Source organism: Schistocerca cancellata, chromosome 8, assembly GCF_023864275.1.
Source record: "Schistocerca cancellata isolate TAMUIC-IGC-003103 chromosome 8, iqSchCanc2.1, whole genome shotgun sequence".
Classification (NCBI taxonomy): Eukaryota; Metazoa; Arthropoda; class Insecta; order Orthoptera; family Acrididae; genus Schistocerca; species Schistocerca cancellata.
This window is the reverse complement of record NC_064633.1, coordinates 74,510,285-74,526,170: the sequence shown is the minus strand read 5'-3', so window position 1 is coordinate 74,526,170 and position 15,886 is coordinate 74,510,285.

The following is a 15,886-nucleotide window of genomic DNA, read 5'->3' as shown; positions in this document are numbered from 1 at the left end:
GTTGCTTAAAACTCCGTCTATCCTTGGTTATATCGCAGTGTCCTGGGACACGTCATACACTTAAATGCTACTGCTTCAATAGTCGGTATTCCTTCGGAAAATACAATGGGAAAACAAAGAAGGCTCAAGGTTTGGAACAGAGATTTCCGCTTACTGGCGTTTAGCTGCGGGCTAGACGCGGTTCGCGTCTGACGTTGCCTGATCAGCTGTCGTCAGAGAGCACGGAACACTGTTCTCGTGAACTCTTCTTCGAGACGGAAGATCAAAGTCTGGGCTGAATTGTTTTGTGTTAGGATGCGCCCGGGTAATAGACTGCAAAAGGCGTGGTTCGGTTGAAAGTTGTCAGATGAAAGTGGATAGGACGGACTATGTCGCGAAATGGAAAAGTGAAGAAACGACACAGACAGCTAAGGGTTCGTGCGGGAGCCAACCGCGTCACGTAAGGTACGTGCCCTTGCGAGTGGTGCATAACTCTTCAAGGGTTTTTCTGTTGATAGTTGAAAGATGAAAGTGGGTAGGATGGACTATGTCGCGAAACGGAAAAGTGAAGAAACGACACAGACAGCTAAGGGTCCGCGCGGGAGCCAACCGCGTCACGTAAGGTACGTGCCCTTGCGGGTGGTTCTCTTGTTCATCCAACAGGCTAGGTACATGGCCAAAGCTTACTCATTCTGTGGGTGTGATTCACTCTGTTTAGGTTATCTATCACGGGGGTAGGCATGTGGTATGTCCCTCCAGATGAACATTCAAATACAAATGAAAATAAAGCATTGTTACATCCTAAATTATCCTTCCAAAACAATTTCTTACCTAAGACATCATTATTAATAAACAAATTGGCAGTACTCGGGAACCTATCCTAGCATACTTGAAATCCTACAAAATGATTATCCTCATCAATATAGTAACACAGTGACACATGGAAACACTAGATTGATACAAATACTAAATAACTGGTGCTGGCAAACTCTGGCTAAAACTGTCTGAACATTTCATAATAGCATAAATAAGACATGGACAAAATGAACAATAGTAAAAATAATACATCAACATAAGTAATTAGACATAATCAATTAGACATAAGTAATTAGACGTAAGTAATTGGCAACTCGTCATAGTGATACAAGACCTGGCAAAACCGCAACAAAAGCAAAAGTTCAAAATAATATTTCTTTCAAACAAAGTTTCCTTATCCTCCAGTTACATTTCGTAGCAAAATGAATGTAAGCATCCCTTGGTATTCCTTTATGCTCTCGTTTGCATTTCCATACCAACTGACCTTTGGTACTTCTACCCACAAGAAAACTGTCATTAAGTAATGGCAATGTTGTGTGTAATGCTGTGGAATAGTGTAATGTCACGTTAATACTTCCTTTAAGAAGATTTTGATGAAAAATGATTTTATGTCTCCTTCAATGGACAGACCAATAATTATTAAACGTGTGATAAACCGTTTCCTGTGTTGATTTGTTTTTGCAAATATTTGTGATTATCAGTCACCCAGTCAATCGTTCAAGGATATGATTGTTGTTCCTTTTGTTAATTCTCTCACTTATCTGCTTCCATATAATCAATATTGGCGGCTCGACGAAGCTGGTTGCATCTCGAAGACGTCGATATGACTTACCTGTCGGTGCTTTGGTTTTAATAAAATTAGAGTTCATTTGTCATATAAAGAGTGTGTAGGGAGCAAAGTAAGTTCCTTACTATTGAAAATGTGCATAAAGTTATTCAAAGGATTCGTTATACAATGGTTAAGTATTTCTGTGTTGAGATTCAGAGCAGCTTGAGGTGCTAAGGTGCGACACGCGTCGCGCTCTTGAGATTGTAAGTTGCTGACAGCACAGCTGACAGTACGGCTGCGTCCGGTTTCACTGGCTCGGCAGCATAACTGGCATTCACGCTGGGTCCGTCCTCTCGCTACGCGTGGAGTTAATCTCTCGGTACAGTTACAAAATTTCCTTCCAGAGTTATCTTATGTTGTTCACGACAGTTATGCATGGAGGATGTTCTTTTCTAAGGGACTCTAATAACATAAATCGCTGGAGATCACAAAACTATCGGGTTCCAAATATTTTACTTAAACACTCTGTTCTTCTAAAATTTAGGTAACTGGCAAGTGCCAGGCTTCTAGATAAACGGCATTGTGCGATGGCATTCCAAACCCAACTCCTTGGCTAACGCGTTTCCCACACAGCGGTCGTTTACAGGACAAATATAGCGACAAGTGCCGGCTTTCTTGACGCCATATAGATCCGTTTATTAACCGTGGTGGTGATACAACATAGCCGGAGATCGATCTGAAATTCCAACGTTTACTAATCCTGATGGTTTAGACAATGCGTACCAGGAAAAGTTTTCTCTCACGATTTTGTTCCTTACTGAAAACTTGGATAGACAACACAAATAGATTCCCGTCCTTAGATAAGGCTAATAAAATCTGTAGGGCAATATTAAGCTGGTGATTTTATTTCTATAACCATCCCTTTAGGTTTGCTGTTTAAACTGCAACGTACGAATGTACCAATGTGTAGCGTGGCTGAGGCACGTGGCCTGCAGGGCAATGGTAGGATGCTGAGGAGGGGCGAGGGGAGAGGTGCAGATGCTGCACGCACCAAAGGCAGAGGCGGTGGGTGGGGAAGGGGGAACTGCAATGGCCGCTCTCTCTCTCTGCAGGCTGTAGGATGGAGAGGGAAGGAAAGGGAAGAGAAGGGGACCGCATCGCCAGCTGACAGGGAGGGGCGGGGCTCGGCACATGTGAACAGCTGTAGACAACAGCGGCGGTATTTACGCGACTCCTTCCGTGGTATTTTATATACAGAAATATGTGGAATCAAAAAACTTACCTTGTTGTCTGTTCAACTTCGCATCATGAAACAATAAAATAGCACTTGAGGAAGACTCCTTTTACTTTAGAGTAGCCTATTTGTTGTTTAACTTGGACGTATTTACTCTTGTTATTATCGTTGTGTGATCATTTAGCAAAACATACATGTAATAGGGCGTATTTCAAAGAACAGGTAGACGGCAGCATGTAGTCATTGATCTACTGGTAGTTACGAAGGCGTGTTACTATCATGTTTTTATGGTCAAGCTTTAATACCTGTGTTCGTGCACTATCCACTAAATTAACATATACAAGAGTAACTGATTCATTCTCTACGTGTTCTTTTGACAAGGACAACTTTCCCCTTAATTCCATGATTAAGAATGGTTGTGTTTTTAATTCTCGACTGCTACGATAACATTACTGGAGACGTTAAATGACAAGACAAAATTATTACATAACTTCAATCACTTCCATTAACATGTAACGTCATAAATTCTATTACCAGTTACCAATGGTTGCCAATTCTTATGTCTACTTATAATTAACATGCACAACTTAATTAAAGATATAGTAACGACGGTGTTTTCCGTCAATTGAGTCTCTTGCTGCATGCAGGACTTTTCCAACTGTTTACATACCATTTCAGACCTACTTTCTGGAACGCAATTCATAGGGGTTTGACCTTAGAGCATATCTACGTTGCTGTCTAGGCGGTTGTGTTACCTTCTTTCTTACTTTTTTAGGTGGAACTACTGGCGTAATAGGCCGAGCTTCTCCGGTCGGAATTTCGTGCTGAACCAAATCCGTAGCCGGTAGAAACTGCCTCTCTTCAAACAACGACGAAAATTCCTCTAATACTGGCTGCAACATCCTTTTCTCCTCACTGTTTAAATGACCTAACTTCTCTGCTAACTGACTCCTTATCGTCGACGCGACATATCGCACTTCTCTAACTGAACATTTCTTTCTTCTCCTTCCTTTCTCATCTTTATGTCGCTGCTTCTCAGCTCCTCTTATTTCCTCAAAAATTTCTTCTCCACTGGCAACAATAGTACCCTTCGGTATCACAACATCTTTTACACCAAAATTATCTATACTTACTGGTATCGCAAAACCCTTCTGTCTCCTTTCCGGTCGGCAGATACTTCTCTTTATATGTACTGACTGACGATCTAAAACATCATTCTGGGTGAGCGGGTCAACCACAATGTCTGTCTTGGGGTGTTCTTGACTTTTGACATCTATCCAGAGAATCTTTCCACTTCCGCCTTTTATCCTCACAGGGTCAGTGGTTTTTATCGCCCACATCTGCGGTTTTATGGGAGACTGTGAACGGCGCCTTTCACAGCTCCCTCGCGTCTGACGGGGGTGCGCACTGCCAAATCGGTGAATTGCTTCGCCGAACTGCACAGTTCGCGTTCGATAATCCACTATCCCCTGATAACGGTGCAGGAAGTCATTCCCTAGTATGATGTCAAATTCACCCTTCTTTAGCCTTACTACTTCCATCCTCTGACTGTATTTACCCTCATCTATTTGCAGATTCACTACACACGAACCTGCAGGGACAATTACTTCCTCTCCAAGGCCACTGATATGGTACCGGGGTGGCTGTAACACCCTTCGATCATTTTTCTCCACAAACAATACACTAACTTGAGCACCAGTATCAACTAAAATTCTAACTAATTTGTTCCCGAGTACGCCAACTAGACTAACATGTTCCACCTCTTTACATTTTTCGGTCCTAACCGGGTGTATTATTTTTGTCGGGGGCGCGGGTGGGTGGCGGAACCTGCCCCCCAAGCGTTTCCCTGATTCGACCCCGCGTTGCGGCGGTGGCCGCGCATCTGATTAGAAAATGGTGACTTTGTGGGGCAAACATTATCAGCATGGCCTACTGTCTGGCAAATAGTGCAATACGGCGCGCGACAACGCATTGCCGTGGGGTTGGGCTTCCCACAACGTTGACAGAATACTGCTTTTGCTGGGACCGGTACTGGGTCCGATGGGCGCGGTGCGGCAGCGCAAAAACGCAATACCTCTTCGCGTAACATTGCCAAACGAACAGCTTCAAACAGGGAAGTGGGGGAGGCTGCTTTGACTTCTCCTCCGATGCGGGGGTCAATACCGCGAACAAATGCATCAATTGCACGCGCTTCCGCTTCTGAGCGCAAAATTCTGTTTTCACTGGCATTTTCGCCTAGCTTATAGGTACGACAAGATACTGCTCGTATGCGATCTGCAAAAGCATCAAAATCCTCATTAGGCTTCTGCCTAAGGGTTGATAATTGATCTCTGTAATATGCGGTACCTCTGGTATCGGAATAACGCGTAGTCAATCCGCGAGCCAATACTTCAAATTCGTGCGTGTCACGCAATTCGTCCACCGTTTCTATAAACATTCGAGCTTCCCCCGTCAACTTCAGTCTGGCTACATTGACCAGTAGATCATCCGGCCAGGCACACGTACGACCCACATCACGAATATTTTGTAAGAACATAGCCACATTTTCGTGGGACTTCCCAGAAAACGTGGGGATGAAATCAGCCGCAGGAAAATTGCTTACAGTCGCCATGTTAGCTGAAATTGTTGCGTTTGTATTAGAGACAGAATTAGTGTTAGTTGCCTCTGTTTGAGCATTTGTTACAGGGGTGGAGCTAGCCACAGGTATGGAAGTTCGTGCACTAGCTTCCAGCGTCTGTTTCAAGACGCGGTTTTGCTCAAGTAGCTCCTGATTTTGTGCGAATAACTGGCGCATTTGCGCATTTATGGCCTCGAGCGGGTCTTGCGAGGCAGGTGCCTCTACGAGGGTGTCCCGTTCCGTCGCTCGTGTTCCCATCGGCATGTTTACAAATTTATGGAACGCTAGTGACCAGAAAAAAGTAATGATTGTTACAAGAAAAGGACGGCCACAAAAATTCTCAATCCAGCGGCGGAAGATCGTCGAAGCTATAGTTGTAAGCATCGCGGCGACTTACATGGCGATGGAGGCGGTGCGACGCAGTGGTGGCGGCGACGGCGTGGTGCAGTGGCTGCGGCGGCGGCGACGGCGTCCGGACCCTCGGGCGGCGGCAAATGTGTTGGCGGCGGACGGCGCTGGCTCGGCCGGTCGGCGATGGCGGCAGGCCCCTCGCGCGTCGGTGACAGCGGCGGGCGGCAGTGGGCGGCGCGGCGGCGGCGGCGGCCGATGACGGCGGCCCGGCCGGTCGCGCAGCGCAGCGCAGGCCCCTCGAACTCAGGCAGCGGGCAGCGCGGCGGCGTCCGGCTCACGTGGCTGACTAACGTGGGCTGCCTCGCTGCAGCGCGCGCCCTGTGCGTGTTTAGTGGAGCAGCCACGGCCCACGTGGAGCAAACGTGGCGGCCGGTTGGCGCATTCCATGCGCGAAGTGTACGGCGTCTTGCCGGGAGAAATTTAGTGTAGCGACAAAGTCACTACGGGAACGGCATCCCACTTCTGACACCAATTGTACAGGATGGCGGGTATGGGCAGGCGGTGGGCGTTATGGAATAATAGTGTAATTTTTAGAGAAAGGCCATTTATTGGCTAAAGCATGATGAATAGGGGCTACATAGGCCTAGGGAGGTGAGGGTGAGCCAGAGCTTACAATTTGGCGAACATTGTTCGCGAAGCTACCGAAAGTTGTTGTCTGCCAAAACTAAGTCCACAGTGCCGCAGCACCGGGAGAAGCGGGAGATGTTCAATGCTACAGGGCGCGCATCCGACTCGCGGGTGAGCAAGAATACAAGAGCGCGGGCCCGGCGACGGGCGGCCGGGTATGTTCGACGCACCACGCGGCTTCCTCCGCCCTGATTGGTCAGGACCGAGCAAACCGTGCGGGCGGCATGGAACTTTCCAGAGCGTTGCCTGCTAAGCGACGCCTCGTGGGACGAAAGAATTTACAGGCAGCTAACACTGCCGGCCGTGGGTTGGCCGTAATGGAAAAACGAAGTTACCGGTTTGAGGCTCATGTAATAAAGTAAAATCCCTTATTGTCTGGCTCATCCTTTACACTGCGACCGTAGCGGTCGCGCGGTTCCAGAGTGAAGGGCCTAGAACCGCTCGGAAACAAGCTAATAACAAGGGCAGACAAGGGTAGGGAATATCGAACCGAAGAAAATCACGTGTTGTAAATGTACTGATGTGGAGCTGGCAGATATAAAACGACAGCCAATCGGCGACGAGCGCGTGGAAGTGTAAGCATTGAAATTAACTTGTCCCATATAATAGCTGTTATGCTAAGCAACGCAATTTCTTTTTTTTATTATTATTGTTAGTAGTAGTAGTAGTAGTAGCAGCCAGATAAACGAGCTATAGAAGTTCTTCGCTGCTGACGTCAAAATGCTTTGCCAAGTACTTCTTTCTTGGCATTTAATTTTCGAATCATCCCATGTAGGACTTTTATATATTCTCTAATGTTGCTGAAGCAGAGTAACACTGGTCTTCCAAGAAGTTGTCTTCCTTCGAGCTATTCTGTACGTATCTTTCTTCTGGAGCTTGAAGTTTCTGCCCATTACACTGAAGTCTCCTAACTTTAATTTCGGATACAATGGGTGTTTCATTGTTTGTTAATACTTCCATCGCGCTGTGTTCTTGTCTTTAATCTGGCCAGGTCCTTCCTCAAAATCCTGCTTTCAAAGATTTTTAGTTTTGCTTCTTCTGATTCTATTAATGTCCATGTCTCAGAAGCGTATGTCGGAACAAGTATGATAAGCATTATGTTTGGAAATCTCTGAACGTTTTGAAATTAGTTCGCTTTTTAGTATGTCAAGCAATCCAAAACATCGTCTACTGGGATTCAGTGTAACATTATGATGAAAAAGGTAGTTGCTACTCAGCATATGACGGAGATGCTGATGCGCAGATAGGCACAACAAAAAGACTGTCCGAATGTCAGTTTTCGGCCAACAAGGCCTTCATTGGAAACAGACAACACACACACATACACACTCAAACAAACGCAACTCACACACACATCATCTGACTCTGGCCTCAGACTACGAGTTTGGCCTCAGCAGTCAGACCCTGTGGTCATTTGTCTGTGTAGGAGAGTTGCGTGTGTGTCAGTGTGTATGTGTGTGTGTTGTATATTTCCCATGGAAGGACCAGTTGGACGAAAGCTCACTTTCGGACAGTCTTTTGTTGTGCATATCTGCGACTCAGCATCTCCGCCATATACTGAGTAGCACCTGTCCTGAATTATCCATTATCTATTGGGGTTATCTATTCTATTATTTGCCGGCCGGTGTGGCTGTGCTGTTCTAGGCGCTTCAGTCTGGAACCGCGTGACCGCTACGGTCGCAGGTTCGAATCCTGCCTCGGGCATGGATGCGTGTGATGTCCTTAGGTTATATAGGTTTAATTAGTTCTAAGTTCTAGGCGACTGATGACCTCAGAACTTAAGTGGCATAGTGCTCAGAGCCATTTGAACCATATTCTATTATTTATCCCTTCTTAGACATTGTTTATTGCTAGCAATGTTATAAATTAAATGACCTGTTTCGATTTTCTTTGCACCAGTTTTAAGGGAATGCTCTGCTTTACTTCTCTGTGAGCCAAAGAAGTATTTGATTTCACTAGTATTAATTTCTTGTCCTGTCATACGTAAGCTGTTGTGCAATGTCGTGGTGAGTGAACTAATTTCTCGTTCATTTTCTCCTAAGTTTACGATATCATCTGCACAAGACAATACTTTAAAATGATTCTCTAGTTTGGTTCCAAATTGTAATGATTTTATTTTCCCGATGTTGACTATGTTGGAAAGTGGAGGCGACAAAGCATCTCATTGTTTGACTCTGGAAGTAAAATGGTACATTTCTGAGAGACTGTTTTCTATTTTATCTCTAAAACTTGAATTCTGAATGCGCATATTTAGCATCTGAATTAATTTACTTGGGTTTCCAAATTCTTTCACTGATATCGATAGATACATTCTGTTAGTACTATAAAATTATTTATTGAAGTTTGTGGGAAGCATGTGCACATCCTTAGCGTACTCAAATTTCTATTCAAATAGAATTCGTATAATGTAAATATTATCAATTATTGACGTATCTTTCCTAAACCTTGTAACGTTAGCTGAAAGTAATGGTTTCAGTTAAACAGTCAAAGCCAGACAATCTTAAAATATCTATCCATGACTGACTAAGTTGGAGGCGATTTTTCGTTTCGTTACCTGCTAAAGTTTGAGTAGTATATCAATTACGCTACAAGTGAAATAATGTCCTTAAGTTTTTAAGATAATAAGCTGTGATTAAGGAACAGTACTGCAGTAAGGTAGTCAGCATGTGGTACTGTCAGATGCAGTGTTTTCAATAATCGAATCTGAAGTTCACATGTTTTCATTTCTGCCGAACTTCAGAGCGCACGAATGAGCTTTAATTCTAACAACTACAGTAATTCAGTAAATGTGATCTAAGTAAGTGGTAAAAAAGAAAGCCGAAATTAAAATTTGAGTATCCTTTTTCTTCAAATAACACACTTTGAAGCAAATACATGAAATTCCTGCTTCCGGCATTGTTACAAAGTTTGTCTCGTCGATGTGGGGTGGAGCAGAGCAATCACAGCAGCAGCAGCTTAGTCCGACGAAACCGCGCCGCTAGACACACCCAGGCAAGTTCGCTTACCAGGCAAACTCCCACGTGCTCATCGCTTATTGGCTATTGTATTATGGCCAGAACTCCACGACGGTGCACTTCATACCTACGGTTATTTGGAAACTTTTGCTGGGTTTAACATCCATACCGTCCTCTAACCTTGCACACGGGTTGTTGTTTTCATCCTGTATACGGCCAACAAAAGCAAAACGAGGATAATGGAATGTAGTCCAATTAAATCAGGTGATGATAAGGGAATTATATTAGGAAATGGAAAACTTAAAGTGGTAGATGAGTTCTGCAAATTTATAATTAAAATTTTTTAAATTTATAATTAAAATTTAATTAATATTCTGGGGAGCAAAATAACTGATGGTTGTCGAAGTAGAGAGGATATAAAATGTAGACTAGCAACGGCAAGAAAAGCGTTTCTGAAGAAGAGAAATTTGTTAACATCGAGCATAGATTTAAGTGTCAGGAAGTCTTTTACAAAAGCATTATTGGAGTGTAGCCATGTATGGATGTGAAACATAGATATATAAAATAGTTTGTATAAGAAGAGAATAGAAGCTTTCGATATGTGATGTTACAGAAGAATGCTGAAGATTAGATGGGAAGATCATATAACTAATGAGGAGTTATTGAATAGAATTGGGGAGAAGAGGAGTTTGTGGCACAACTTGACAAGAAGAAGGGACCGGTTGGTAGGACGTGTTCTGAGACATCAAGGGATCATAAATTTAGCATTGGAGGGCAGCGTGGAGGGTAAAAATCGTAGGGGGAGACCAAGAGATGAATACACTAATCAGATTCAGAAGGATATAGGTTCCAGTAGTTAGTCGGAGATGAAGGAGCTTGCACAGGATAGAGTAGCATGGAGAGCTGCATCAAACCAGCCTCTGGACTGAAGGCCACAATAACAACATACGTTGGGAACGAATAAAAGCCAGGTTTTTCTCTTCCGCAACGGGATATGAATTTCAGTCCCCTACACAAAAACCTTTGTTAATTTTCTCTGACCCACAGTTTATGGCAAAACGTAAAATCTAATGTTCCTCCTTCCATTGACTCTTCTTGTTGATCAGACATTAGCAGGAAGAGAATTATTGTTTAGTTACAGTGACAGTTCTTCGGCGGTATGGTGATATAACTCATGGGGATGGGCTACATGGTGCTGGTGTCCAGTGAGAATGCGGGTAACGTGCCGATTTAACTCCTAGTTTTTCTAGCGTCCGAGATTTATTTGAGAAATCATTCGTGTAGATACCTTTACCAGTTGCCTGTGGCGTGGACTTAGCTTTGCACCAAGTACACGAACATTTATCGCTATGGTATGCATTAGAAGCTAACAGACGGCTTCCTTCCTCCGTTGCTCCGTTAAAAAAACCCATGCACCTCCATTTTGAGTTCATTAGAGTCGTAATTATGTCTTCCACTCCACTGTCGTCCGTCATACGTATGTTCATTTTCCTGCCTCTTTTAATAATTCGGAACATACATTTTACTACTGCTCGTTGAGCGATCCTGTTTCTTAATGGTTTCCACATTAAAATCCGTGTATCACTGTTATAAGTAAAACTACGAAAATGCTGTGAGTCTTAACTCTCCTTTGTAGACGCTTCGGAATCTTACTTTGAAAACTCTGTGTGGTTTACCAAACGAACTCCATTATCCAAAGCGTGCATTGAGGAAGCTGTGAAAGAAACAAATAAGCAGTTTGTAAAGATAACAAAATAAAACTTGAAGGTTTGGCAATAAAATTATAACTCTGTCACAGACGCAAAGAACTTCGAAGATCAGTTGCACGAAATGGGTGAGTGACTTCCTAAAGGCCCAATCTGCCGAGGTCATCGGTCCCTAGAGTCACACACTACTTTAACAACATACACACCCATGCCCGAGGGAGGACTAGAATCTCCTGCGGGAGGTGCCATGCAATTCGTGACATGGCGCCTCAAACCACGCTGCCATACCGCGCGGCGCACGTAATGGATAATGTCTTGATACGAGGTTATAAAATGAAAATTCTGTCTCTCTCTCTCTCTTCAGTGTTCAACCTTGAGTTGATTTACAACAGTACGATATTACCCCTTCTGTCTGTCTTCCTCTTTATTTCCGCGTATGTAGTGCGTCCCACATCATTCACAATCTGCTGCATGTATATCCTTGATCGTCCTCTCAGTAACTTCTCCTATAGTTCCAGTGGTGATACTGCGTCTCAACATCTGTCCTATGAGCTTGTCTCTTCTTATGCATCTCCACAGAGATCTGGTTTTCTCTACTCTTCTCCGCACCTCTTTGTTGGTAACTCTGTCTTTGCAGCTGATGATATTCATCGTCCTCCTGTAGCACCAAATATCCAGAGCTTCAAGCCACTCTCTAGTTTTCCTATTGTACAAGTTTCACACCCGTATAAGGCAACACTGCAAACAAATGCTTTCATGACCCATTCCCTTATTTATAGACTGGTTTGCCTGCTGGTGAATAAGTTAATTAACAAGGATAAAACAGAGGTAAAGGTATGTATCCACATTAAAGCAGGTGAATCACGCTAGGAGATAGGGCACTGAAAATAGTAGTTAGTTTTGGTATTTGGGCAGAAAAATAGCAGACGATCACAGAAGTAAAATTTACAATTCCTCGGTTGGTACTGGCTTGCCCACTGAGTCCCTAATATTCATACAACTGCTTTACACAAGGATTGTAGCCGGCACATCAGTATGACATACACATATAGTTCCTCAAAGCCTGCTAAAACTGATAGTATTGGTTTATGCCCGCCCCTTTTTTCTGAAGTTTTCACACGCTTTGCGCAGTGTAGTAATAGAATATTTCCTCTCATTCCGCAGTACATTATGTACATCCTTCGTACGAAGCGCCATAAATATATTCCAGAGTTGCTGTTAGGTGATAGATGTGGGCTTGACGTTGTGGGTACTTGGTGCAGGCGCAGGTGCCGGTGAATGACCTGCTCCATTCCACTGTACGCACTGTGGCGGATGTCTTGCAGTGGATGAGTGCTAATAAATGTAAATAAATCTTCGTCCCATTAGACAAGTAAATAAAAATGTATTGTCAACTCTTTACATTATCTAGTGAGAAAATCATTGTGGATTTGATATACGCAACAGGAACTTTACGCGTTGAACTTACAGTAATTTAGAACAAACTGAAGAAAGTAAGTGTAATGAACTTCTATGATTTACTCCTTTATTTGAACTTCAAGCAGACGTAAGTCCTTATAAAATATTTCTTCTCCGTAATTGTTTATTAATCTTTTTCCCCTCTTATCTCTTTTTCTCTTTTTTTGTTTAATTTAAGGGTTTTTAGTCCTTTCCGCAGAGATCTTAAATGCAGATGTGAGATACACACCGGAAGCAGCTACTAGGGCAGCAGAGTACGTGTGGCGTGCACACGGGGGTTTTTTAGGTTAGAGGGACCCCCCCTTGGGCGAAACGATAAAATACCTGACGGCTTACGAGAGAGGACATTATCATCGTTGATAAAGAACGTCCGTCCTCAGAGACCAAAAACAGGAAAAGTTAACGTAATATTGGTAAACTGCAGGAGTATCCAGGGCAAGGTTCCTGAATTAGTATCTCTTATTGAAGGAAATAGTGCGCATATAGTATTAGGAACGGAAAGTTGGTTAAAACCGGAAGTGAACAGTAACGAAATCCTAGACACAGAATGGAATATATACCGCAAGGATAGGATAAACGCCAATGGTGGAGGAGTATTTATTGCAGTAAAGAATTCAATAATATCCAGTGAAGTTATTAGCGAATGCGAATGTGAAATAATCTGGGTTAAGCTAAGTATCAAAGGTGGGTCAGATATGATAGTCGGATGCTTCTATAGACCACCTGCATCAGCAACCGTAGTAGTTGAGCGCCTCAGAGAGAACCTGCAGAACGTCGTGAAGAAGTTTCGTGATCATACTATTGTAATAGGGGGAGACTTCAATCTACCAGGTATAGAATGGGACAGTCACACAATCAGAACTGGAGCCAGGGACAGAGACTCTTGTGACATTATCCTGACTGCCTTGTCTGAGAATTACTTCGAGCAGATAGTTAGAGAACCAACTCGTGAAGCTAACGTTTTAGACCTCATAGCAACAAATAGACCGGAACTTTTCGACTCCGTGAATGTAGAAGAGGGTATCAGTGATCATAAGTCAGTGGTTGCATCAATGACTACAAGTGTAATAAGAAATGCCAAGAAAGGAAGGAAAATATATTTGCTTAACAAGAGTGATAGGGCACAAATCGCAGAATATCTGAGTGACCACCATCAAACGCTCATTTCTGAGGAAGAGGATGTGGAACAAAAATGGAAAAAATTCAGAAACATCGTCCAGTACGCCTTAGATAAGTTCGTACCGACTAAGGTCCAAAGCGAGGGGAAAGATCCACCGTGGTATAACAATCATGTACGAAAGGTACTACGGAAACAAAGAAAGCTTCATCATAGGTTTAAGAGTAGTCGAATCATAGCTGATAAGGAAAAGCTGAACGAAGCGAAAAAGAGCGTAAAGAGAGCAATGAGAGAAGCATTCAACGAATTCGAACATAAAACATTGGCAAACAATCTAAACAAGAACCCTAAAAAGTTTTGGTCATATGTAAAATCCGTAAGCGGATCTAAATCCCCTATTCAGTCACTCGTTGACCACGATGGCACCGAAACAGAGGACGACCGAAGAAAGGCAGAAATACTGAATTCAGTGTTCCGAAACTGTTTCACTGCGGAAAATCGTAACACGGTCCCTGACTTCAGCCGTCGCACGGACGCCAAAATGGAAAATATTGAAATAAACGATATCGGAATTGAAAAACAACTGCTATCACTTAGTAGCGGAAAAGCATCCGGACCAGACGAGATACCCTTAAGATTCTACAGTGATTATGCTAAAGAACTTGCCCCCTTTCTATCAGCAATTTATCGTAGATCGCTGGAAGAACGTAAAGTACCTAGCGACTGGAAGAAAGCGCAGGTCGTTCCCATTTTCAAGAAGGGTCATAAATCAGATGCGAATAATTATAGGCCTATTTCGCTTACGTCAATCTGTTGTAGAATAATGGAACATGTTTTGTGTTCTCGTATTATGACGTTCTTAGATAATACAAATCTCCTTCATCATAACCAACATGGATTCCGCAAACAGAGATCATGTGAAACTCAGCTCGCCCTATTTGCCCAAGAAATTCACAGTGCCGTAGACACTGGCGAGCAGATTGATGCCGTATTCCTGGACTTCAGGAAGGCATTTGATACGGTTCCGCACTTACGTTTAGTGAAAAAAATACGAGCTTACGGAATATCGGACCAGGTTTGTGATTGGATTCAGGATTTCCTAGAAGAAAGAACACAACATGTCATTTTTAACGGTTCAAAATCTGCAGATGTAGAGGTAATTTCGGGAGTACCGCAAGGAAGCGTGATAGGACCTTTATTGTTTACAATATACATAAATGACTTAGTTGACAACATCGGTAGCTCCGTGAGGCTATTTGCAGATGACACGGTTGTCTACAAGAAAGTAGCAACATCAGAAGACTCGTACGTACTCCAGGAAGACCTGCAGAGGATTAATGCATGGTGCGACAGCTGGCAGCTTTCCCTAAACGTAGATAAATGTAATATAATGCGCATACATAGGGGCAGAAATCCATTCCAGTACGATTATGCCATAGGTGGTAAATCATTGGAAGCGGTAACGACCGTAAAATACTTAGGAGTTACTATCCGGAGCGATCTGAAGTGGAATGATCACATAAAACAAATAGTGGGAAAAGCAGGCGCCAGGTTGAGATTCATAGGAAGAATTCTAAGAAAATGTGACTCATCGACGAAAGAAGTAGCTTACAAAACGCTTGTTCGTCCGATTCTTGAGTATTGCTCATCAGTATGGGACCCTTACCAGGTTGGATTAATAGAAGAGATAGACATGATCCAGCGAAAAGCAGCGCGATTCGTCATGGGGACATTTAATCAGCGCGAGAGCGTTACGGAGATGCTGAACAAGCTCCAGTGGCGGACACTTCAAGAAAGGCGTTACGCAATACGGAGAGGTTTATTATCGAAATTACGAGAGAGCACATTCCGGGAAGAGATGGGCATTATATTACTACCGCCCACATATATCTCGCGTAATGATCACAACGAAAAGATCCGAGAAATTAGAGCAAATACGGAGACTTACAAGCAGTCGTTCTTCCCACGCACAATTCGTGAATGGAACAGGGAAGGGGGGATCAGATAGTGGTACAATAAGTACCCTCCGCCACACACCGTAAGGTGGCTCGCGGAGTATAGATGTAGATGTAGAAGTCAGGACACAGTGTTATTTTAGACTCTGTCGCTAAGCGCTGCGGTACAGGTCGAATGTGCTGACGTCACGGTATTTAGTACTGCGTAAAACCTAGTGCTGCGGCACGAAAAACTGTGTATCG